The sequence below is a fragment of the Rhinolophus sinicus genome, linkage group LG03 (genome assembly GCF_036562045.2).
Source record: "Rhinolophus sinicus isolate RSC01 linkage group LG03, ASM3656204v1, whole genome shotgun sequence".
NCBI classification, from domain to species: domain Eukaryota; kingdom Metazoa; phylum Chordata; class Mammalia; order Chiroptera; family Rhinolophidae; genus Rhinolophus; species Rhinolophus sinicus.
In genome coordinates this window covers 194,180,720-194,204,207 of record NC_133753.1, presented here as the reverse complement: position 1 = coordinate 194,204,207, position 23,488 = coordinate 194,180,720, and the positions used below count along the sequence as shown (strand labels likewise).

General features: G+C 43.0%; 1 pseudogene; it reads left to right on the top strand.

Moving 5' to 3' along the window:
* Nucleotides 1-14,002: 14,002 nt before the first annotated feature.
* LOC141570954 (U2 spliceosomal RNA) lies at nucleotides 14,003-14,180 on the top strand (annotated as a pseudogene).
* Nucleotides 14,181-23,488: the final 9,308 nt, after the last annotated feature.

Below are 23,488 nucleotides of genomic sequence, written 5' to 3'. Positions count from 1 at the left end.
GCATCTGCCTTTGGCAATTATATGGAGTCCCCTTGAAGGGAGGCTAAGTACCAAGCATAGAGGGGTAAACAGTAAATTCAAGAACTATTTACTGCTTCCGTTAAATCCACGTGGAATTATTTGGAAGCCAAGCCTACTCTGTTTTCCTGCCACAAATAGAAAGAAGTAACTGTTTACTCCCCCTAGAAACCCAGATTTCAGCCCTCATCCACAGAACTACAATAGAAGCTGAGCAGCACTGTTTGAGGAATTAACACCATGAGAAAATTACGAGATGGAGTCCAAGCTGAAAAGGAATGTATGTCTTTGCACCATGGTTACTTAAGTGAACATTTTCGCGTACACCGTTAAGTGCACCTAAGCACCCACATGTGGGGGGATCTATGCTGTGCCACGTCATCTCCTGGCAGTCAGGTGTGAGCAAAGAGCACCAATGAGGAGACACCATCCCCTTAGAAAAAGCCATCAGATGTCAATGCAGAGTTTCAGAAGCAATGCTGGCAAAGAAAGACGATTTAAAAATAAATAAAGAAATGCTCTCTGTTGTAATAGACGTTTTAAACGTCTACTTTTTCATGGAGGTTAGTACAGATGGCATCCCCCGTAGTTAGTCAGTTTTGTGAAACGAGTACTGAATGCTCAGGTCTATCGTGGCGCATTTGCTCATTGCCCTTCGTGAGGATGTGGAACGTAAGCAGGCCTGACACCCCACAGCAAGAGCAGGGCAGGGGACATGAAGTGTGGTGCTCCAGTACTTAAGAGGCACAGGAAAGAATCCAGATAAGAAGGAAAATAACTCAAGACTTTGACCAGCTATATAAGACTTGAGGAAGTGGGCACCTCTGTCATGCAGGGTCTCTGGTCCCACTCCCGGCATAAGAACGCAGTACATGGTGAGGCCAAAAAGGAACACCCACGGAGCCACAGATAGGGGAGTCATACCAGTATAGTCTCGCTGGCGGCTGGGCCGGAGACACAGGAAGCAGGAGCCACACAATTTGCAATCCACCGTCCGCTTCTCTGCCAACCAACCGACCGACCAACCAACCAACCGACCAACTAACCAACCAATTTGCCAACCCAACCACCCCCTAGTGTAGCCACAGCAGTTGTATTAGTGGCTAATGGCTAACTGGTCACAACTGGCGGCCAACTAGCCACAGCAGATGGCCACCTGATTACAGCTGATGGCCACCTAATAACCAAGCCAGCGCCTTTCCACGTGAGGCTGAGAGTCTGGAAACTGCTCTCTGGGACTCTGTCCCCACAGCATCTCATTCCCATGAGGAATTTTTCCTCATTTTCCTCCCCACTGAAGTGAAAAAAAACTAAAAAGAACCAAAAGGAGGGGCATGCTTGGCGTCTTGAAAGAGACTAAAGACAATTGGGTGTTTTTTTTCAGGGCATTTGGTCGATCTTGTCCAGTGCAGAGCCAAGTTCCTGCAACTAACATCCAGTCTAGAATAGTCCATCAGGTACACAGCTTCTATTAGGTTGGTGCAAAAGTCATTGCGGTTTAACAGGTTAAAAATAATTGCAAAAACCGCAAAGACTTTCGCACCAACCTAATACATTGGACTCCTGGACCGAAGAAGATAGCAATACATTAAATATGTGTTTAATCTTCCTGGCTAGTCTCCTTCAGACCTTTGAAGAACGATGTGGGGACAGAGTCCCAGAGAACAGTTTCCAGGCTCTCGGCCTCACGTGGAAAGGTGCTGGCTTGGGTAGTAGATGGCCATCAGCTGTGACTAGTTGGCCACCAGCTGTAACCAGTTAGCCAATTAGTCACTGGTGTAACTGCCGTGGCTGCATTGGTTGGTTGGTTGGTTGGTTGGCAGAAAAGCGGACAGTGGATTGTGGATCCTGTAGTTCCTACTTTGTGTGTCTCGCCCAGCTGCCAGCAAAATTGGGGTGCCGGAATACCCCTTGTTGGGGTACTGGCAGATGTTTGCTCCCTGTGTCTCCAACCCAGCCTCCAGTGAGACTATAGTGGTATGACTCCCCTACCTATGGCTCCGTGGGTGTTCCTTTTTAGCCTCACCATATCCTGCGTTCTTATGCAGGGAGCAGGACCAGAGTCCCTACATGACAAACCAGGAAGCAGTGAACTCATGGAGGTTTTAAAGATCTTGCCTCCCAGCAAGTTCCCCATATTGTTGCACGCAGACAATGAGAACATCATCGCCCCCATGATGGCCAGGCTCTCTCCTTATCTTATACCATTAAGCTTGACTCCGTCTCTTGTGTCTCCCTTCTCTTTGGTTGCCTCCTCCCTGAGCAGAAAGCAAGCTCAGTCATCACATCTAAAATAACTCTTTCCTAAACTTTCTCATCATTTCTCACTCTCACCCAGTTGACTTGTCTCAACCCTTTGCTTTACTTCCAAACTCCTACTGTTTCCCTGAAAATAAAACCTAACCCGAAAATAAGCCCGTTAAGATCGTCAGCCAGATGGACACATTTAGTACGTTATGACAATGTTCCAGAAGATGACAGGACTGTCTTTGAATAAATGTAGATTGTGAAAAAATAAGACATCCCCTGAAAATACGCCCTAATGTGTCTTTTGGAGCAAAAATGTAAGACCCAGTTTTATTTTCGGGGAAATACGGTAAAAAGAGCCATCTTGGGCCCCTGAATCTACCTCTTTACCTCCTGTCCACTGGCCACGTTGCAAATTCTGTAACTTTCTTGAAATCCACTTGATTCCTTATTTTCTGGAAATGCACTTGGCAAGGTCAAAAGTAGCTTGTAATTTGTCACAGCCAATGAAATTTGTTTTCATTCAAGAGCCATTTTCTAAGTAGGCTTTTAAAATATGTTTGGGGCTCTGTTTGGCCCCTGATAATCATCACCCTCTCCCTGACATCTTTTTGACGACGCGTCCTCACAGTTCTACTCCCATCTTCTACACCTGCCCTTCCTCCGCCACTGGCTCCCAGTGTCTGGTGTTACACAGACGTCTGATATGAGTAATTTCTCCTCAGTCTCCGTGTTATTTACACACAATCCTATCCGCTGACAACTTTGAAATCGCTTTCAAAACCTTGAGCTTTTCCCGAAGCTTAGATCCACATTTCCAAACTGCATACAGAATGGTTTTATGAAAACATCCTGAGGCAATTTAAATTTAAATTTCGAAAGCTTGGTTTCATTATCTATCCCTAAAAATACTCTATGTCTCCTGTATCCTTTATGAAACCAAGATGATTTTGTTAATAAAGGTTTATTAATTATTTAAAACCACTATTGTTTTCTACAGAGAAGGTCCTAAAACGGGGGGTTGGGGGGGGGGAGACCTTGCTGATCTGCAAAACACTTTGAGATGGATGTGGGGCTTAAGAGCTGGGCTGCGTTACAGGCTTCACATCAACTAGAATTGTGAGCCTGGCACTATCCAGGAGAAAGAGAGTAAGCAGTTAATACGAGAGCAGGGAAGAAGAGAAAAGAGCCGGGCAAATAACGAATAGGCGTGAAATGGTAAAGTGAGAGACTGTCAGTGCCAGGGTGGCTGAAAGAACACATGATTCATTGCAGGCTCCATCCCCTGCTGTGTGCGAGGGCAGCCCTCCCAGCTCTCCAGGAAAGAGTCTTCTGTCCTAACTGAGCAATGGCCTCGGATGAGGGGGATCAACCAGAAGGGATAGTTTGTATAGTTTGGCATGATATCCAGACAGTGATATAAGGGTCATCTCAAAACAGACAAAAGACAATCAATGCAAAGAGACAGTCCACGGACAACAAAGACCGGGAAATGCAGACACCGCTGAAATCTGGAGCGATCTGCCTATCTGCCTTCAGATTTCCATAGCTGCTGAATGTTAAGAGGTTGGGGAAAGTCCTGTGAAGTGGATGTCCTCACCTGAGCTGCTGACCTGATCAGTCAGCCTTCTGAGGCACTGATTTCAGGGCTCTGCACTACTGATTTCTCCCTGTACCCAGTCCAGGCCTGAGTCTAGCCTTGTTGGTCCTTGCCATTCTTCCCCCATCCCCACCATTCTCTCCATCACAGAGCCCATCCCTGCAAGCTGCATCTCCCAGTCTGTCATGACAGCTTTGTTCTAGCCGGATCCAATAGGAAGCTCCAGCAGGAAATGAGAAGGAGGAGGGAAGGGAGAAACTGGGCCGTTCATCTCCTGCCTCTGTCTTTGGTAGCTGAGTTTCCTCTGTGTATCCAGATAGAAGTCTGTGCATGCGTCTGTCCCCGAGGGACCCCATCCCCAGGCGCAGGTAACAGCCTCCTGCCTGTGAGCCTCTGTGTGGCCCACCTGAGTGGCCTCACCGACTCACGTGAATTCTCAAGGTTTTCATTCACATGTATTAGCAATGTTGCTTAAATGATCCGTTTTAAACACACAAAACGGTTTCCTTTTTCTTGTTTAGACCCTCACTGATAAATTACTTATGGCTATAGTTCCCCAGTGAGCCCTAATAGGGAATATATTTCAGTTTGGATGTTGTATTTTAACCAATAGCATTCCATGAATTTAATATTAGGAGAATATCTAAAGTATGACATAGAGAATCTATTCTAAAGGTGTCGAGGGTGAAATAGCTATGGAATGTAAAATGTTTTATTAGCACTTTGAAAAAAACAGACAAAGGCAATAATGTTATTCATTCATTATTCATTCATTATCTCTGCATGCACCCATTTGTTTAACAAACATTTACTAGCACCTTCCATGAATCAGTTCTCCTTTAGAGCTGTGTGGACAGGATAGGTGTCGTGCGGGAGACCCTGCTCACTGCGCCATTTGTCGCGTGGGGCGGCCTGCAGGGTCTCTGGTCCCGCTCCCCACATAAGAACGCAGGATATGGTGAGGCCAAAAAGGAACACCCATGGAGCCATAGGTAGGGGAGTCATACCACTATGGTCTCACTGGAGGCTGGGCCCACCGGACGCGTGACCTGCAGTCCGCCTTTCCACCAACCGACCGACGACTCTCCTCCACTCTCCTCGACTCTGTTCCTCTACTCTCTTCCGCTCTCCTCGGCAATCTTCGGCAATCCTCGGCTCTCCTCGGTAGCCGCAGCAGTTATACTCGCGGCCAATCGGCTAACCAGCCACAGCCGATGGCCAATCAGCCACAGCTGACGGCCATCCACTACCCGAGCCAGCACCTTTCCACGTGAGGCCGAGAGCCTGTAAACTACTTTCTGGGGCTCTGTCCCCACAATAGGTGACAGTAGAAACAACAACAAAACTGCTTTCTGCCTCTGAAGAGTTCAGTTCAATTGCAGGAAAAGAGAATAAACAAATACAGTAGTACCTCGGTTTTCAAACATCTCCGTGGATGAATATTTCCGTTTATGAACGCGGTAAACCGGAAGTAAATCTTCGGTTTTCAAACACACCTTGGAAGTAGAACATGTCACGTGGCTTCGCTGAGTGCAAGATCCTAAGGCCTACCTGTTGGCTGTTTTCTAACGTTTCAGAACTCGAGCGGTCTTCCGGAAGGGATGATGTTAGAAACCCGAGGTGCCACTGTAATTACTATGATTCCAGCGGGGTTCTGCACCCTGTACCAGCTAAGGCAGGGAGGACCCCACAGTCATTCCTCATTAAAAACAGAGAAACTTGATTTTTAAATACTCATTATCTCCTGTGTGTTGCCTTGTGCTGCAGTTTATGTATCTTCTGTGTGACTTTCTTAAGCTTATTTGGTGCTCAGTCCTGCCAGCTTTGCATTCTCACAGCCATTGGGGGACTGATGTCATGTTTTTGTGTTAATTAGATTTATAAACAGGAAATAAATGTGCACTCAGCCCAAAGTACCAGAGCAGCCATATAGCAAGACCTATTTTAAAACTGACTACATTATGTGTTTCTTTTTTCCAACTTGCTGAATATTCCCAGAGCAGAAATACATTCCAATTTGATATTTCATACACTTATCTGTGTACCAGCAACCACAACACTTCATTTAATTTCAAAGCCAACTGCAATCTAAGCTGTAACCCACATCTTTATGAAACACTGCAATGTGAAGCAAACCTTAAAGATTGTGAGTGATGTCATGTGGGTCACCTCAGCATCTGGGGTATCACTGGAGAGACAGACAACCCTCCATGACCCACAGCTCTGGGCATAATTTAAAAGAAGGGGTACAAAACATTTTTAGAAATCAATTGTGTGAGAGACAATATACAAGCAGACAACGAGCATATGTAAAGACGACACTCTGACCTACAATCTGCAGCAACCAGCCCGGGAAACCAACCCATTACCTCCGTAACCTGCCCAGGAAGCCAGCCTGCTCTCTCTAACTCAGACGTGTGGGGAGTCAGACCACTATCTCTAGTGACAATGTAGGAAGCTAAGCAATAACCTCTGTAACAATCGGTCCCAGAGGGACAGGACTTGATTAATAACTGACAGCTTCCCTGATTTTCTCTCTGCTTCCAACTTAGGACCAATCAGAGGAAGCCAAATGTGCCCCCTTAACCAATCACATGGGACGCCCACTTCTCGTTAGGCCTCTCCATGCTCCCCAGGCCAACAGCCCCTGGTCAGCACCCCCCTGCCCGACACCCCCCCCCCGCCCCGAGCCTGCCCTGTCCTCCACTGTAGGACATTTCTGCCAAATAGTGATGGTGCCCGATGCCCCTAATGTAAGAAGATCTGAATAACTAGCCTGTGCTTTTCTCCTTTGGTTGGTCGTTACTTCCACATACGACTTCTTTGCTTTCTCTTTCCACATGTGTTTGGTTGGCTAGAAGTAACATTCATTATTGCAATGAACAATGAGCTCACATTTTAAAACCAAATTAATTGTCCAAGCTTGAATAACCCACTTCGGAGAGAGCCAGTGAACTGCTTGTCATAGCATCTTAGCTCTAAACCTGAATACATCTAATAAAACCAATAATGTCACTAAAAGAGATTCTCTACTAGAGACTATGTTATTTGGGCTAAGCAGAAACAGGTTCTTATGGGGACAAAAGCTCAAGAGGTGACATTAGAATGTGCATGGACAACAACTCTGCCAGATAAAAGAGGGTCGTTAACAAGTACAATGCCTCTGGAGAGAGTGGGCAGGACACCAGGATGGGTCTGGAAGCCTCTTTAGAATGGATCAATTACAACAGGAGATGTCCATAGCACACATTAAAGAATTTCACAACCTACATCACAGATTTAGAGGGATCTATGGTTGGAAGGACGAGGCATTCTGTCTCATGATGCTCTAAAATAGAGTATAAGAACTAGCACATTAAATGCAGGTGGGGGAAAAATACTTTTAACTCTTAATATGTGAATATATTTTAAATATTTCAAAATATATGATTGGCGGACTTCTAAAGTCATATGTGCCTCTAAGATTTTATTCTTTTCTTTTTCCCCTCTTTCTTCCTCCTTCCCCCTCCCCCCCACTCTGGTTCAAGCCATTGTTTCTCAGTCTAGTTGTGTAGGACACAGCTCCCTGGCCCATGCTGGTATTAGAGCCCTGCACTCCCCCCGGCTGAGGCAGTCATTCGCGAGTCACACCGTCATCAGTGGGCTACTCACAAGCAGTTCACAGCAGCCGGCTGCAGCTCACGGAAACTCACGCCAATCTCCAGCTGCTCACGACAGCCCAGCTCCTGGGAGAGCTGTTGTTCACAATCTTAGCTGTAGAGGGTGCACCTCACTGGTCCATGTGGGAACCGAACCGGCGGCCTTTGGCGGTAGGCGCACAGCGCGCTAACCACCTGAGCCACTGGGCCGGCCCAAGATTTTATGATTCTGCTCAACTGTAATTATTGTTTTTGCCCCCTCCCCCATCCCAGTACTCTCCTACCCCTCTGGTTTTTTAAGCCATTGTTTCTCAGTCTAGTTGTAGGACGACCCACTGTAATTATTATACCGAGACAGTGAGGTAGCCTTGCACACCTGCTGACTAGTGTGCTTCCACTGAACAAAACCAGGGCAGGTGTGCAACTCAGGGAGGAAGGTATGCAATTCAACTCAACAGTAGGAAGAACTTGCTTTAAGAGAAGAAATTATGAATAAGTCTGATGTTGTATCCTAGATGAGATACTGAAACAGAAAAAGGACACTAGGGAAAAACAGAAAATCCAGATAAAGTATGGAGTTTAGTTAATATAACAATGCATTAATGTTGACTCATTAGCTGTGACAAATACACCATAGAACATAAGATGTTAAGAATAGGGAAAAGAGTGTAGAGTACCCAAAACTCTCCAAACCACCTCTGTAACTTTTTTGAAATATGAAACTATTGTAAAACTAAATGTTTATTTAAAAAATTAATGACCTTAAATTGCAAGTGACTGAAAATGCATAGGCTTAGATTTTCTCTTTTACTGGAGACATCCAAGTGAGAAAGTGTTGAAGGTGTAACATATCAGAAACATTATGTTCTAATCGAAACCTGTGAGTTGGGGAACACACATAAAGTGAGGATAGCATGTGCTATACAGGCAATTAATTCACAGCAGTCATCAATATATTTAAGAAAGTGTTGAGCGTCAGTCATTGCCAGAGTTTCAAACCCAAACCAAATGCATTTAATAGTTTTTCCAATGTTTCAAGATTAATGTTAAGGCATGAGAGTAGACATCTTTATTATAAATTGTATAAAACACTTTAAAATGGGCAGGTTGTTTGATGGGATTCCACTTATGCATTTAGATTTCTAAATAGTGTGAGAATTGAAGCTTTTAGCCTGGACACTAAATAAACTATGATAGCCAACGATTCCAGAGAGACATATGTTCCTTAATAAATAGCCACTAACAACATTCAATTATCTGGAGTTATGACCAAGCAAAGCCTCCTGATATGGGAGAGCCCCTTCACTATAAAGTTTTAAGCCCCTCACTATAAAGTTTTAAGATCCCTCACTATAGAAATTGTAAGTCTCCTTTTCCCTAGTTTCTTAGCTCCTTAGCCCAGGGCTTTGATTACTCTTCTAATCAGTTTCTGAATCCTAAAGATTGCTCCCAGCCTGAATCACAGAATGAATCTCACCTGCTGCTTCAGATAACTATTTAAACGCCTGTGACTACCCAACATCCCCAAGCCATTCTGAACCTGACTCTTGGATAACTCCATCCCAGAGACCAAATAAGTTTTAACATTCCCCCAGGCCAGTATACTTGTTGATTGTAATCATTGAAGCCTAATGTTCTTTCCAACCCATTCTGGGCCCAGCTCCTGGACAATTGACGCCACAGGCTCTATAGAGCTGACGGATTTATTAATTAAAATCTATTTTTCCTCATTTAGGGGCCTTGGAGATACAGAGGATACCCCAGCAACATTGCCAGTCGCAACCACGGAAGCCAACAGAGTCTTCCAGATGGATCTTGAGACTCCTTCCTCTCATCTAAGATTCGATAGGGGGAGAGTTCTGTGAATCCCCCACTAGGTAGGGACAGCTCTACACCCCTGTCCAGCAGGAAGCAGGTACAGAAGAACAAACCTCCTGTCTCTCAACTTCCCATAGAGATTTTATGGGGATCACGTCTCTCAAGGGGAAAACAAGGCAGGCAGTTAGACAGGCATCGGGTCTCTGCATTCCTGCATAACCCATAGTATTCAACCACCAAAAAGATCTCCCCTCTCCACCCAAAACTTCCCCTTTTCATTGTAATTATCTACCCCTATGAGGAACAAATGGGTACAAAATACCCAACAAGATTATACCAGCCACTCACACCTGTGCAGTAAAGGCCACAACACAACGACCTTCATTTCACCTGGGCCTCATTATACCATCATTATAATATCATGCATATGCCCAGAAGTTCATTATATCATAACAGACTGAATTCTGGGAAAGAACATGCACAGTCTAAAAAGATGAGGTCATAGCCTCTTATCAATCACAGGTGTCAATCAAGTGGTCCTGTGCCTGGAAAGGAACAGCCCATTCTAGAGAAAACAAGGGATAAAAGCTCCAAGTCCTCACCAGTCTGAGCCCTTTCATCCTCCTGAGCCTTGCCTTTGCCTGGGGCCAACTCAAAACCCTTTGGAGGGTACCTTTTCTCCTAATAATGCCACCTTGGGCCCTTGAGCCATTTTACTGCTTGGGTCCGCCCCTATTTCCTTGGAGTGTACTATCTCTTCTAATAAACTGATTTTTCACTACTAGTAGTCTCAGTATCTCGTTCAATTCTTTGCTTGAGACACCAAGAACCTGGACACCGCAATGAGAAGGGCCCACTCTCCGGTAACCCTCCTATCTGCAGGCCCCCCAGGCCACACACCATATTTTACCGAGCAGGACACTACTTTGCAGAATTAGTTATCCATCATAAATTAAGCCTGATTAAAGGGTAAACACCACAGATAAAGGAAAAAACTAATACATATTTATCAGCCTCAAGCAGTCATTGATGCTTCAACTCTGGGTTTCATTAGGAATCCATCATAGACATTTGGACACATGAAAGGATTAAAAGTATTTTTAAAAAGGAAAAAAATGCCTAAGAACTTAGGTTTCTGGAACACTTTTAAGCTTTTCTTTGGATGTGGATATTATAACTTGAAGGGTCATTTTCTATCTTTCTTGTAATATAAAATGGTCACCAGTTCCCATACAGCTGATTATACACTTATAAGAGAGCAAATGTTCCCTTTACTGTTCCTTTGGTCAAAATAAGTTATTATTGAGAGAAATCACTGCCTCTGATTTACAAATGTAGATAAATATTTCACATCAAAGGCTTTCATGGCTAATAGAATTTTCTTTGCTTGAGTGGTTTCTGAGGATGAAATTCAAGCTGGAACAGATATTATAGTGAAATCTTAGTGAACTTTGAAGGGTCCTTAAGGATTGAAAACGTTTAGTGAAACACAAGAAAAATATCACTCCTTTTAAAAAAATGCTGTATAAAATATAATGAAATATACTAAATGCATGCAACAACCGTTGGATATTTTGACAGTTCCATGTTCACCATATGAACATAATGTGAAAATTTAATTACACAATTGCTACAAATCATTAATAACAGAGTGGTATAACAGTAACAAATAGTGCAAGGTGGGAGGTCCGATTCTGGTCTCCACTCTACTTGCTACCATGTTTCCTCAAAAATAAGACCTAACTGAACCATCAGCTGTAATGTGTCTTTTGGAGCAAAAATTAATATAAGACCCGGTGTTATACTATACTATACTATACTATACTATACTATACTATACTATACTATACTATACTATATACCCAGTCTTGAAGTAAAATAAGGCTGTGTCTTATATATATGTATTAATTTTTGCTCCAAAAGACGCATTAGAGCTGATGTTCTGGCTAGGTCTTATTTTCGGGGAAACACGTTATGTGGTTTTAGGTCACTTTTTTCTTTTTTCCTATAAAGTAAGGATAATGAAGTACCCACCTCATAGGATTGTTAACTGCTGCTCTTTTTTTTTCATATCTTTTACCTCTAAATATGTCCAAAAACCTACTTCATAGTGTTTTTTTGTTCTTTTACAAGTCAATTTTTATTAATTAAATACAAGAGGAAAGAACACACAGTCTTTTCTAGTTAATCACCCATTTCCATTTCAGGGGCTCATCATCTACCTCCATGTCCAAGTTTCCAGCTGGCCTCATTTCCTCCACTTGGAAGGGCAGCCTCTTCCACTTCCCGTGGTGCAGACCTGCGGGCGGCCAATTGTCTCAGCTTTGGTTGATGTGAAGATCGCTTCTTTTCGTCCTCATTTTTGGCTGATAAATTTTCATTGTTTTACTTCCAGCACTTAAAAAAGGTATTTCTGTTATCTTCTATGAAATCAGCAGGCATTCCAATCCTCGTGTGCCTGCACATAACGGTGTCTTCTTTTCTTTGGCGCCTTTCAGGTGTTTTGTTTTTTTTTTTCCCTTTTCTTTAACTTTGGTGTCTAGAATGTTGAGTATGGTGTGTCTAGGTATGGTTCTCTTAATGTTTATTTTACTTGAGTCTTGCTCAGATTCTTGCATGCATAAGTATATTTTTTTCATCAACTTTTGAAAGGTTTTTGTTATTATTTCTTTAAATTTGGTGGAGGTCCAATTTTACACTTTTCTTCTTCTGAGGGACCATTACATGGATGCTATATCATTTGATATTATCTCCAATTCCCCAAGGGGCTGCTCATTCATTTTCAATCTATTGTCTCTATTCTTCAGATTGGATAATTTCTATATTTATATTTTAATAGTATATATTTAATATTATAATTTTACATATGAACATTTATATATAAAATAGTATTCAATATATAATATTTAAATATAAAATGGATAAGTAAAATATATAAAATATGTTTATGTCATATATTTATATATCTACTTATATGTAAATATAAAAATATATGATGTATGTTTTTATAAGATAATATATATTATAATATTCTATAATGTTATGCATTTAATATTTTATATTTTGATATATAAAAATATTTATATTTTATATTCATACCTATGTACTTACCTAAGTATAAACAGATGATGTGGCAATATGTATGTATGTATTTCTAGGATAGGATACTATTTTTGCTTTAAATGATGTAAATTAACATATATTTTGATGTCTATGAGGCTTATTTATTCTATTCATCTTTTTGCAGATAAAAATGATGTAGCAATTATCAGTGTCCTTCCTCAGTAGAACTGTATTTCCCCAATTTCAAGAACTCACACATGGCAGTTCAACTTGCTGTGGTCAATGAATTGTTAGTAAAAGTGACATGTGACACTTTCAGCACTGCTGTAAGAGTTACTGTATCTTTCATCATATTATCTTTTCTCTCTGCCTTGATGTGTAACCATCAGTGTTCCAGAAAGTTGAAGTCTCATCAGGCTGAATTTGGTATGAAAATGCCAGCCATGCAATGCAAAGATCTATAGTGACCTGAGTGACGAATAAACATTTGTTGTTTTAATCAATGAGATGTGGGTGTCACTTGTTACTCTAGCAAATTAGTTTATCCTCACTGATAGGTACCATATACATGCATTTATTCATTACAATTTTAGAATAACTTGTCAGTTTCAGTATATCCCATTATTTTTGAATTTTGTTAATCACAGAGTAATTCAAAGTAATACATATATTTAGATTATTGAATCATCCTCTTCAATAGCACAATGTCTTTCCATTTATGCAAATCTTCTCTTGTGCCATCAAGGGGGCATTCAGTGTCTACTATAACATCATTTATGACAACCTTTTTCTAATGAAGCATAAGTAATTATTTTTATCTTTAATCTATTAATATTAGTCTAATGAAAACTTTTGCATAAATATTGACATGAGTTCTAATTAATTTCACATCACAAATGCATAGAGTAGGACATCTAAATTAAAGATAGTAATGATCTTTAAACTCAATTACTGTCAAATAATATCTTACAAAGATTGCATGAACTCACTCCTCCACTAGCAATATATCTATACTGGTAATTTAATACAATGTTACTATTATTAAATGTTCTTTTCTTCAGTAAAAACTTCAGATGACAGATACATGCATACATACATACATACGGTATTATAAATATTGGTGAAGATACCCACACAAATAAATGTATGTAAAATACATGTGTGTATGTATGGATACACATATATGTACACACCCACTTACATACACATATTTGAACCTAAACACTGAACTATACAGAGACGCACTCATACACATACCCACCTATACATATGTGTCCTACACAGACAATTTTTGGCTGTTTCTAATATAGTTAGAAATCATTATTTGTACTCTCTTGCTTCCCATAATCCCTAATCCATTAGACTGTTTTCATGCAAACCCCAGACATGCTATATTTTACCCAAAATTCTTCAATATGAGTCTCTAACAGATAAGAATGCAATACTGTTATTGCTGTTAACAGCATTATAGAGTTTCTTTAATGCTGTACGAGTACAATATTCACTCATTGTTCAAATTTCCCTAAGTGTCTCACAAATATTTTTTTTTGCTTTAGACATTGTTTAAAATTTTTTCTGGTTCCCTCTATCAATGGAATTTTAGATTAAAAATTATTTGATCGCTTCTTGGCCTTTTGGCTAAGATCAAGTGTAAAATTATTTCAAATAAGGCTGCAATTAACATTCTTGTGTGTATATCCTTGCAAATGTGAGATTAATTTTATCTTTGGTCTCTACATAAAAGTGGAGGGCTTAGCCCATTTTAAGTGCTTAATATCATAATTATTATAAGATTTTATTTAATTACATCTTTGACTTATTCTATATTTTTATATCTATCATCTAATTGGAATTATTATTTTATATAACTTGTAATTTAATTCTTAGCCCATTTCTAATCCTAAGTAGATATATATATGTACATATACATATCATATTTGCATAAGCTTTATAATTTACATGATATATAATATCCACATAGAAGAGAGAAGTTTCAAATAAGTTAAGCCTATATTTAATTGCTCTTCTTGCAAAAACGTCACTGTGGACATTTCTGAGTGATTCCCCCTGTTCAGGTCTCCCGTCTCTGCTCCCCTTCCCAGGTCTGCCTACCTTGTCCCAGAATCTGTCTCTAAGGGGCCAGCCACTAGTGCTCAGTAGATGGTTTTCTGTTCAGTATGATTTTCACTCTTATTCCTCTGCGTCTTTTCATCATCTTTATCTAAGCAGAAGAATATGTTTCCTATTTTCACGTACAACAAATGAACTCACTATTTGAATTATAAAACTTGATGACATTTTTAGGTGTTGCAATTTTTTATATTTTAATATTTTAAAGTTGTTTTATTTCCCTCCAATCCCTAACCATTTATATAATGTCCCTTCCTCACTTCATTAAGCTTTTGTGGCCCTTCACAAGCATGTCTCTTGGAAGATTTGAACACCCTAAGGCTCTATGGTAAATTATTCCTAGTTGGAAACTGCTAACTGAAGAAACTGCCATCAGGTTACTCAGTCCACACTGAGCTTTGTGGCTGCCCTTGACCCTTCACTTCCTTTTGGGCTGCAGGATGGCGTTCTCCCACTGTTGGGAACCTCAGAAACACCATTATTACTGGGTTCAGACATACCAGCTATTAGAAGCACCTTGGCTGGACAGCCCCTCTCTCCTGACACATCTTCCGTGAACAGTCACCTGCACAGGTGTGCAGCCAGCAGGCAGCAGAGGTGCAGGATTGAGTAACTCCTGCTCTTTCCCTGCGGGCTGAGGCCCTGTCAGCCCACTTCACCTGCCATCCTTGCTTGCCCTTACCTGTAACTACACAGCAGGGCTGCTTTGGGGAAGAAGGATTAAGGCGGCTCTGAAACTTGAGTCTGCTCGTCCTGCATCTCCCGTGGCTCCCAGCACCCAGGCAGACTGGAAGGACCCCTCCTGTGCATGCTGCGCCCCTTCCCACATGTGCCTGCTGCCCAGACTCCTTTGTCTTTCTGGAGGTGGCCATGGGGCAGTAGAGACCACTGCAGCCTTACTAGCAAAATGCTGTGTTCACGGTGAAGTCTATATTCACTTCAGCAAGTGTTGGGAAACAGAGCCAGGCAATCCTGTGTTCTGAGCAGATGCCTTTCCTTGTCTTCTCCTTAGGCAGCCATGTTCTCAGGACAGCCAGCTTCCTGATGGTCAGAGAATTGGGCAGGATATTCTATGTTTAAAAAAAGGAAAAGAATTCAGGAGCTGAAGACTGTTAGAAGCGAGTGTGCCAACCCACCATCATCAGGACCTCGCTACCCGAACCCCTTCTCTGGAGAGGACTACACCTTCACCAGCTGCCACAGCAGCACCATGTCTTAAGGTGAGGGATACAGGAAACCAATGCACTCGGGCTGGAATACTGCAAAAAGCAGCAGCGAAAGGTTGGCCAACTTGTCCAATCTTCTCTCGGTTCCTTTCCCAGGAGGTGAGACAACAGGAAGAAGTTGCAGGAGATGAGTGATGCTTTCTTCAGGTGAGTGAGTGCTCACCTGCGCATATGCTGCAGGCACTTGCTAGCATTAAAAACACCAGTCCTCCCCATTTTCTTTCTCAGTTTTTAGCTGTTGCATGTTATTTAATGCATCTCATCTCCATTTGGGTCAAAGGGACAATTGATGTAACGCTGCAGACTTCCAAGCTGCCGTCATTAATCAAGGCTTCCTCCTTGAACACCTGTGTTTCTGCAAGCAGGATTATCTTTAGACTATGTCAGCCGTAAGGGGACGTCTTGAACCCTAAAATATAATGCTTCTGGAGAGCAGTCCTGCATGTCTCTGTGGGTTTAGAAGAAATGAAATCTTTCTCTCCTTGGTGCTTTCACAGCACAGCCATTCCAGGGCCGGCGATTCTTGCATATTTCCGTGACCTGCCTGAGTGCTCCGTCTGCTGTTAACGACATGGAGTGACTGCAGTGTCACCCGGAGTCTCAGCTCCCATCCCACCTGTTAAAATACAGCCCTTAGCTTGCTTCTAGTCAGTTTCTGCAAGAGAGCAACTTCTCTGTCTTACGGCAGTGCTTCTCAAAATCTTCCTCCTGACCTAAATCTCAGGGCTGAGAGAGAAATGGGACCACTGAGCTATCAGAGTGGTAGTGTCACTTTGGAGAAACTGAAATGTATACTTGAATTCTAATGGGTCACCTGTAAATGCCATGTGAATTTCATACCATGTACAATTATACATTCATTTATTATTTTAGACAAATAATATTTTCTGTAACCCATCTCCAAGCAAAGTTAATTCTACTTGAAAACTCCCCATCTTTATTTTGTGGCTTGCCATCCCCCCTGACACATGTGGGTTCCATTTTTAAAATCAAGGGCTTCAGCTTTGTAGTTTCTCTTACTTGGAAATATCCATTAAGTGGCAGAATATAGAATGGTTTGTCAGTCAATTACAGTTTGTATGAAAAGCTGAATAAAACTTTTCTACCAGGTGTTAGTGTAGAAGAAAGGGCAATGCAATTATGAGGATGCTGGTGACCTCATAAGGAGAGGAGAGAGTGGAAAATGTTAAGTGAAAACAATGACACAAAGCTGGGCAGGGGAACCACTAACTGTTACTTTAGAAATCAGTACTAGAGATGAAAGCTGCCCATACTGTTAAATTAAGGCCATTCTAATAACTTCTGTAGCATTAGTTCTTTTCATCTTACAACCACATTCTAATCACAATGAGCAATAAAAAGCAGGACATATTCCTCACCTAAAATGAGATGTGATGTAATAGGAAACCCATGTGAATAACTGATGCAGAGGCAAGGTCATCTGAGTGCAACTCACAAGGTTGGCACAATAGTCTGACCAGAGAGATCAGCTAGGACTTCTGCTCATGGAGAAGGAAACATGGAACTTCTTTAGACGGTGTCGTCATATTTAATAGCCACGTGTGGATGGTGTAAATAGCATAGGAGATGGACAGACTAGACAGTGTAAAGTGGTAGAGGAAAAAAGCCCAGGACAGAGTTGGGAGATCACCAATTTTTTAAAATAAAATTTAGTTTTTAGAGAAGTTTTAAGTCCACCGCAAAACCAAGAAGGAAGTATGGAGATTTCCCGTCTAACCCTGCTCTCACCATGCGCAGCCTCCCCCAACATCAATGTCCCCACCAGAGGGGCACATTTGTCATAACTGATGAACCTGCATTGACAGGTCAGGGTCACCCACAGTCCATAGTTCACATGAGGGTTCACTCTCGGTGCTGTACATTCTGTGGGTTTTAACAAATGTATAACGACATGTGTCCACCATTGTGATGTCATACAAAATGGCTTCATTGCCCTGAAAACCCTCTGTCCTCCGCCTGTTTATTCCTTTCTCCTCCCTGACAACCATTGATCTTTTTCCTATCACCACAGTTTGCCTTTTCCAGAACGTCATATAGTTGGAATTATATAGTATGTATCCTTTTCAGGTTGGCTTCTTTCATTTAGAAATAGGCATTTAAGCTTCCCCCATGCCTTTTCATGGTTGAGAGCTCATTTCTTTTTAGTACTGAATAATATTTCATTGTCTGATGTATCACAGTTCATTTATCCATTCACCTATTGAAAGACATCTTGAATGCTTCTAGTTTATGACAATTATGACTAAAGCATCTGTTTCTGCATGGACTTAAGATTTCAACTCATTTTGGTAAATACCAAGGAGACATTGCTGGATCATAAGATAAAAGTATATTTAGTTTTGTAAGAAGCTGCCGAACCCTCTTCCCAAGTGGCTGTACAGTTTCGTTTTCCCACCAGCTGTGAACGAGGGTCCTGTGGTTCCACATCCTCACCAGCATTAGTTGTCCGTGTTTGGGATTTTCATCATTCTAATAAAAATAACAAACTTTTAATTCAGCTGAAAGTCAGCATATGTGTAAGGGAAGAGTGGGGGCTAAATACATAAATTGAGCTCAGGCTGTAAATGGCCTTTACTGGCCTTCTAAGAAGACACATCATTCAACAGAAACGTGATCTGCATGTCTTCCTCCTCTTTTGTCAGAGGTCAACACTTCCCAGGTCATAAATGCAGAGGACAGAGTTTATCTTACAAGCTTCCTGTGTAGGTCTCTGGACCTGCTTTTCAGACCCATATTCCCCACCCCCAGGCCCTCCAAGCCCCTCCCAACCTGCCCTCCCCCGAAACACACACCCTCTTCCCCATCCCCCACCCCCTAGTCTCTCTGTGACCCTTGTAAGTAAATTGGAAGTTTCTTTATCTTCATCCTTTGTCAGCAAATTGTGCCCTTCTGTCTGGCCAGGAATAAGACACAGGGCCACTGGGGCCCATTTGTTAGATATGGGCCCCTCCCTCACCTGCAGGAAACAAGGTCAGGCCTTCAAGTTGACCCCATACAATGGCTGGTTGACTTCTTGCCCATGTACCCTTGGCCTCTTCCAGTTGGAGGAAGCCGTATTTCTGTCTTTTTTTGTCCTTTTTTGTGTGTCTGACAGGAAGTAGGGTCAATGCAGGTTTCTGATGGGGGAAGTGATGTTATCAAATTGGTATCAAATGGAACCTGCCAGTTGCAGTGTGCATTAGGGAAGCAGGGAAGCAACATCTGACATATTCAGGCGGCTGGAACAGTGGGGCAGAGCTAGACTGAGAACGAGGCGGCCTGTCTGAAGTTTGGAGCTCACCATAATTACAGATGTTGGAGTGGGGGTCACGTGTTATCAGGACTCCCCAGCTTGCTGTCAGGCACAGAAACCACACACCTGTGGGTGGAGGGTCATCCTATCCCAGACATGGGCCGCTGACCCCAGTTCGCCTGTAACTTCCCAGCCCAGCCAGTGGCCATGAACCTCACTGCCATCTGCTCTTCCTACCACAGGCCCTTCTCCCCGTGACACTGGTGTCCACGTGCTCATCCCTTCCTGGCATTTCTAGAGACAGCTGTTTCATGGAACCTGATCTAGCTCTTGGTGGCCGTGAAAACACACGCCGCTGTCCCTCCTTCTGACTCACTCGTCTGGACTTGGGCACCCACTCACTTGTTAGAGGTAATGAGGCCGCTGGGATGGTAACTGAGGGCAGCCAGCCTGGCTTCTTCTGGCATGATTGGACAGCAGCTCTGCCCTGAATTGTTTCAGAAGAGGTCACAGTAGTAACTGATCAGATTGAAAATCATCCCCAGTGTTTTGATTTTGCTTTTGAAATTCTGTTTTGAATGCGATCATTGTCAGCCATTAGCACACACAGGGAGCCTCTGCAGGAGCAGCCTCATCTGAGTAGTTTAAGCTGATTGTTTGCAAGAGGTCAAATAACATTCCAGAAAAAAAATGTTTTTGAGAAGGAATGCTTTCTCATTAGTTTGTCAGTGGAGGAAGATGGCTAGCGTTCATTCTCTGGAAGGAACTCAGGAGCCCAGAGCATTAATACATGTGACCCCTGAAGTCACAGAGCTTAAGGCTTGGTTACCATGGAGATTACCCTCCTCTCACCCACGGTGCATCTGTGACAATTAAGATTAACTGTCGCTATTGTCCCGTTGATCCCTGGGTAGACATCACAGGCACTCCATGTTCAGGAATCTACATAGTTAAAAATCTGCACTGGGAAGAAGTGTCCCGGTGCCTGGGCCCCTCGCCCTCACAGAGATTTGGTTTACTTGTTCTGAGATCAGGCCTGGACATTAATGATAAAAAAGCTCAGGCAGAATTATACATCCCTGATGTTCACAAAAGGTGGGTGTTGGGTCTCAGGCAATTGTTGAAGGTTCTTTTTCTCTTCTGAGACCAGGTATGAACACTGATTTAAAAATAACAGTAAAGTTATTCTGCTCACACATACTCTCCAGGTTTCCAGTGAACTTTAGATAAGTGCGGAGTTGTTTGGTTTCAGTAGGAAGTTGTATCGAGCCCTAGCACCCTTCCTTTTCCCAGGAGCACCCTTCCTTTTCCCAGGAGCACCCTTCCTCTTCCCAGGAGCACCCTTCCTCTTCCCAGGAGCACCCTTCCTCTTCCCAGGAGCACCCTTCCTTTTCCCAGCCAGAGAGCAGATTCCCTAGAGCAGCTATAGAACCCTGAGGTGTGAATGATTTCACCAGGAGCCCTGAGGCATCTGAAGGTCAATCCATGAAGGTCTTACTGTCCACCACTCACCTTGGAAACTGAAGAAGGTAAACTGTGTTACCATCAGGTTTCCTCTCAACCTGCATTCTTACCAACAGCTGAACTCCAGCATCATCATCAAAGACATTGACAAATAGGTGTCTTGTCCACCTTCTTCCTGCACAAGGCTGACCCTCCTTAAAGGGGCATAAGACTTGGTTTGGCCACTGAAATGTGAATGGAAGGGAAACACCCGACTGCAGAGCTTTAAGAGCCAGGGCACGGTTTAACACACATCCATTTGCCTGCTGTGCCTGTTGTGGTAACCATGCCGAGCAAAGCTTTTGTTGATGTGGACATTGAATGATTGTCCTGGGCAAAGGGTCCTCGCAACTCACATTGTATAAACCAGACCAACCTTCACTATTTAAAGCACTGGGATTTAGGACTTATTTGTTATGGCAACACCACCCAGGTTTTCTGACTGATACAATGCATCCTACCTCCTGAGACCTCCATGGGGGCGTTGTACATGCTTTGTGTCCTACCGAGAGTGACGCTGTCAAATGTCTGTTGATCACAGTGATCCTGGTGGAGCGATCTGTGTGACTGATCAAAAAGGAGACCATTTCTCACGTGTGACAACTTTAAAACGTGTATGACTTCATTTGTCGGTTTCTGGGATTTGGCCAGTGGGACTTACAGATCTTAATGAGATCCAGAGAGTTCTGATCCTGAGGTTGAAAATTAACAATTACATTCTCCAGGGATTGTGACTCTAAGTGACAGCCATCAGTGAAGCTCTGGGAGCTTTTTTTTTTTTTTGCAAATTAGTGGTTAATGGTTTGGACATCAAAGGCTACAGAACTTGTCAGAGACGCTTCATAGAAGTCCAGTTCACCCCCTTTGAGATTTAATGAAATCGGGTTTAACATTCCATACCTGAGATTTGTTATTAACTTACGCTTGAGGCAATGAACCTGGTAGATGGCATTCAGCTGAGATCATCTGCACACAATCACATGAAAAATGGAAATAGGAAGGTTCGTTTAACCCAGCTGGTTGCTGTGCTAAATGAAGATGCATTGCTAATGAAGAAACTCTTCTCTGACAGGGGGCTCACCTGAGGCTGCAAAAATACAAAAGAGACTGTAAACCAAGATGGAGACAGGAGGAATTATTCCTAATTAAACATTAGTGAAGTATTTGTTGAACCTCAGACACTGCAGTGAGAAGTTCACTGGTTGTAAAGGGGGAATTTAGGCTTCCCTCCTGGCTGACACCATCCTGGACTAATCTGAATTTGCAATCTCCAGTGTGCTTTGCCCGTGTTCCTGTCATTTTAAAATGCAGTTCCTAGCATCTCTGCTCTTGGCTCATGCATTCCAAAATCAGGCAATGAAACAGCAAACAGCCATCAAATTTTAGAAGAACAGCAGTGACAGCAGCAAACACATTTAGCAAACTGTTCTCTTTCCTGTGTTGAAGATGCTAAAATACTGTTACCTGCCAGAGCCCAAGCAGGGCTGTAACTTGTCTGGTAGCTGGAACAGCAGCTTTCTCTTTCAACACATTTCACAGTGTGCACTTGCTTTGCAGAAATGCAGGGTAAAATTGAAACAAGTCCTGGGTTCTGGATATTCCCCAGGAAGCTGTCGGGAATAAGAACAACATAACAAGTAACAAAAAGACAATCACTGAGACTATTACGTTTGGGGCAGAAGTGTGCAGCACAAAGAGGCCAGCTGAATCAAGGAAGGGGCACTGGTGACTTGGAATGTTGAAGTATCCAAAACAGTCGTCGGGCCAAGGACAGCTGGTTGTGGAGCTCACCCGTTGGGCGATTGTTCAAAGAGGAATCTGTTGGGACGTCCTGATGAACATTCATGTCAAGCTTTTTCAGTTGACCTCAAATCTTAGTTCGTGTGATTCTCCGCGTGCAGGGTTCTCCTGTGCACAGCTACAGAGTGTCCGTGACATTTTGGACACTGATGTCCACCCAGGTCATCACGGATCTTTATTGTGTGCCTGTGTGCCAGAACTGAAGTTATAAAAATAACCAAGGCCAAGGCCTGTTTTCAAAAAGACAAATCTAGGTGGCACTTGAGGCTTGTGTTCTCCTTTCTTGGGGAGCTCAGCATTGAGGTAACTGAGCTGATAGTTATTTCAACAGCAGAACAGGCTGAGGCCAGCCCTGCCCCCTTCCTCACAAGGAGCCCCTCCATCCAGGGAGCATCCATGGTGATGGTCACCAGGTGTTCCCTGTCCCCTGGCCCTATATAATGCAGAGAATCAGAGCACAGGGCACTGTACCTGGCAGGGTGGCCGTGGGTGTGGAGACTCAGGAGTGGGAGAGGGAGAGTTCAGGGCGTCTCTTCTACTTCTCAGCTCTCAAGTTCTCCCCAGTAAACCTGCGTTCTATCTGCACCACGTGTTGGTGGCGTCTGAAAATAACCCCTGTGCACAGCTCAGGAATGGTACTGACGGGTAAACAGCTGCCCCAGGTCACGTTAAATGGACCTACACACAGCGTCTATTACACTGCAGAGAGAAGAGTCCATATCCTACCTGCAGCTATGGCCGTGTTTCACCGAGGACAAGGTCATGACGTTGGGCCCTGAGGCCGAGTAGGGTTTGGATAGATCACGGAGGTGAGGGCACTCGGGGGGAAGGCAGGGGTTCGGGAGGGTGCTGATACAGGTTAGCTAGCGTGTCCCTAGGTAGACAGGGAGGTCCCTGGTGGAATAAACAAAGACAGTCATATGCTAAACTCCAGGTTTTGAAATCCCTCCTTCGCTCCAGGGCATAATGTAACAAGGCCTTGAGGTTAGTCATAAAATTCCTTTTGGCCTGACAAATGGAGCAGATCTGATAGATAAGAGTGGGTTACTTTGCTGATTCCTCCAGGATGGGCAAGCAGAACAAACCTGGTAGATGAATTTCATTAGAAGGCGCCAGTTCCCTTCTTCAAACAGTTCCCTTCTTCAAACAGTTCCCTTCTTCAAACAATTCCCCCTCCCCAAACAGGCAAGGG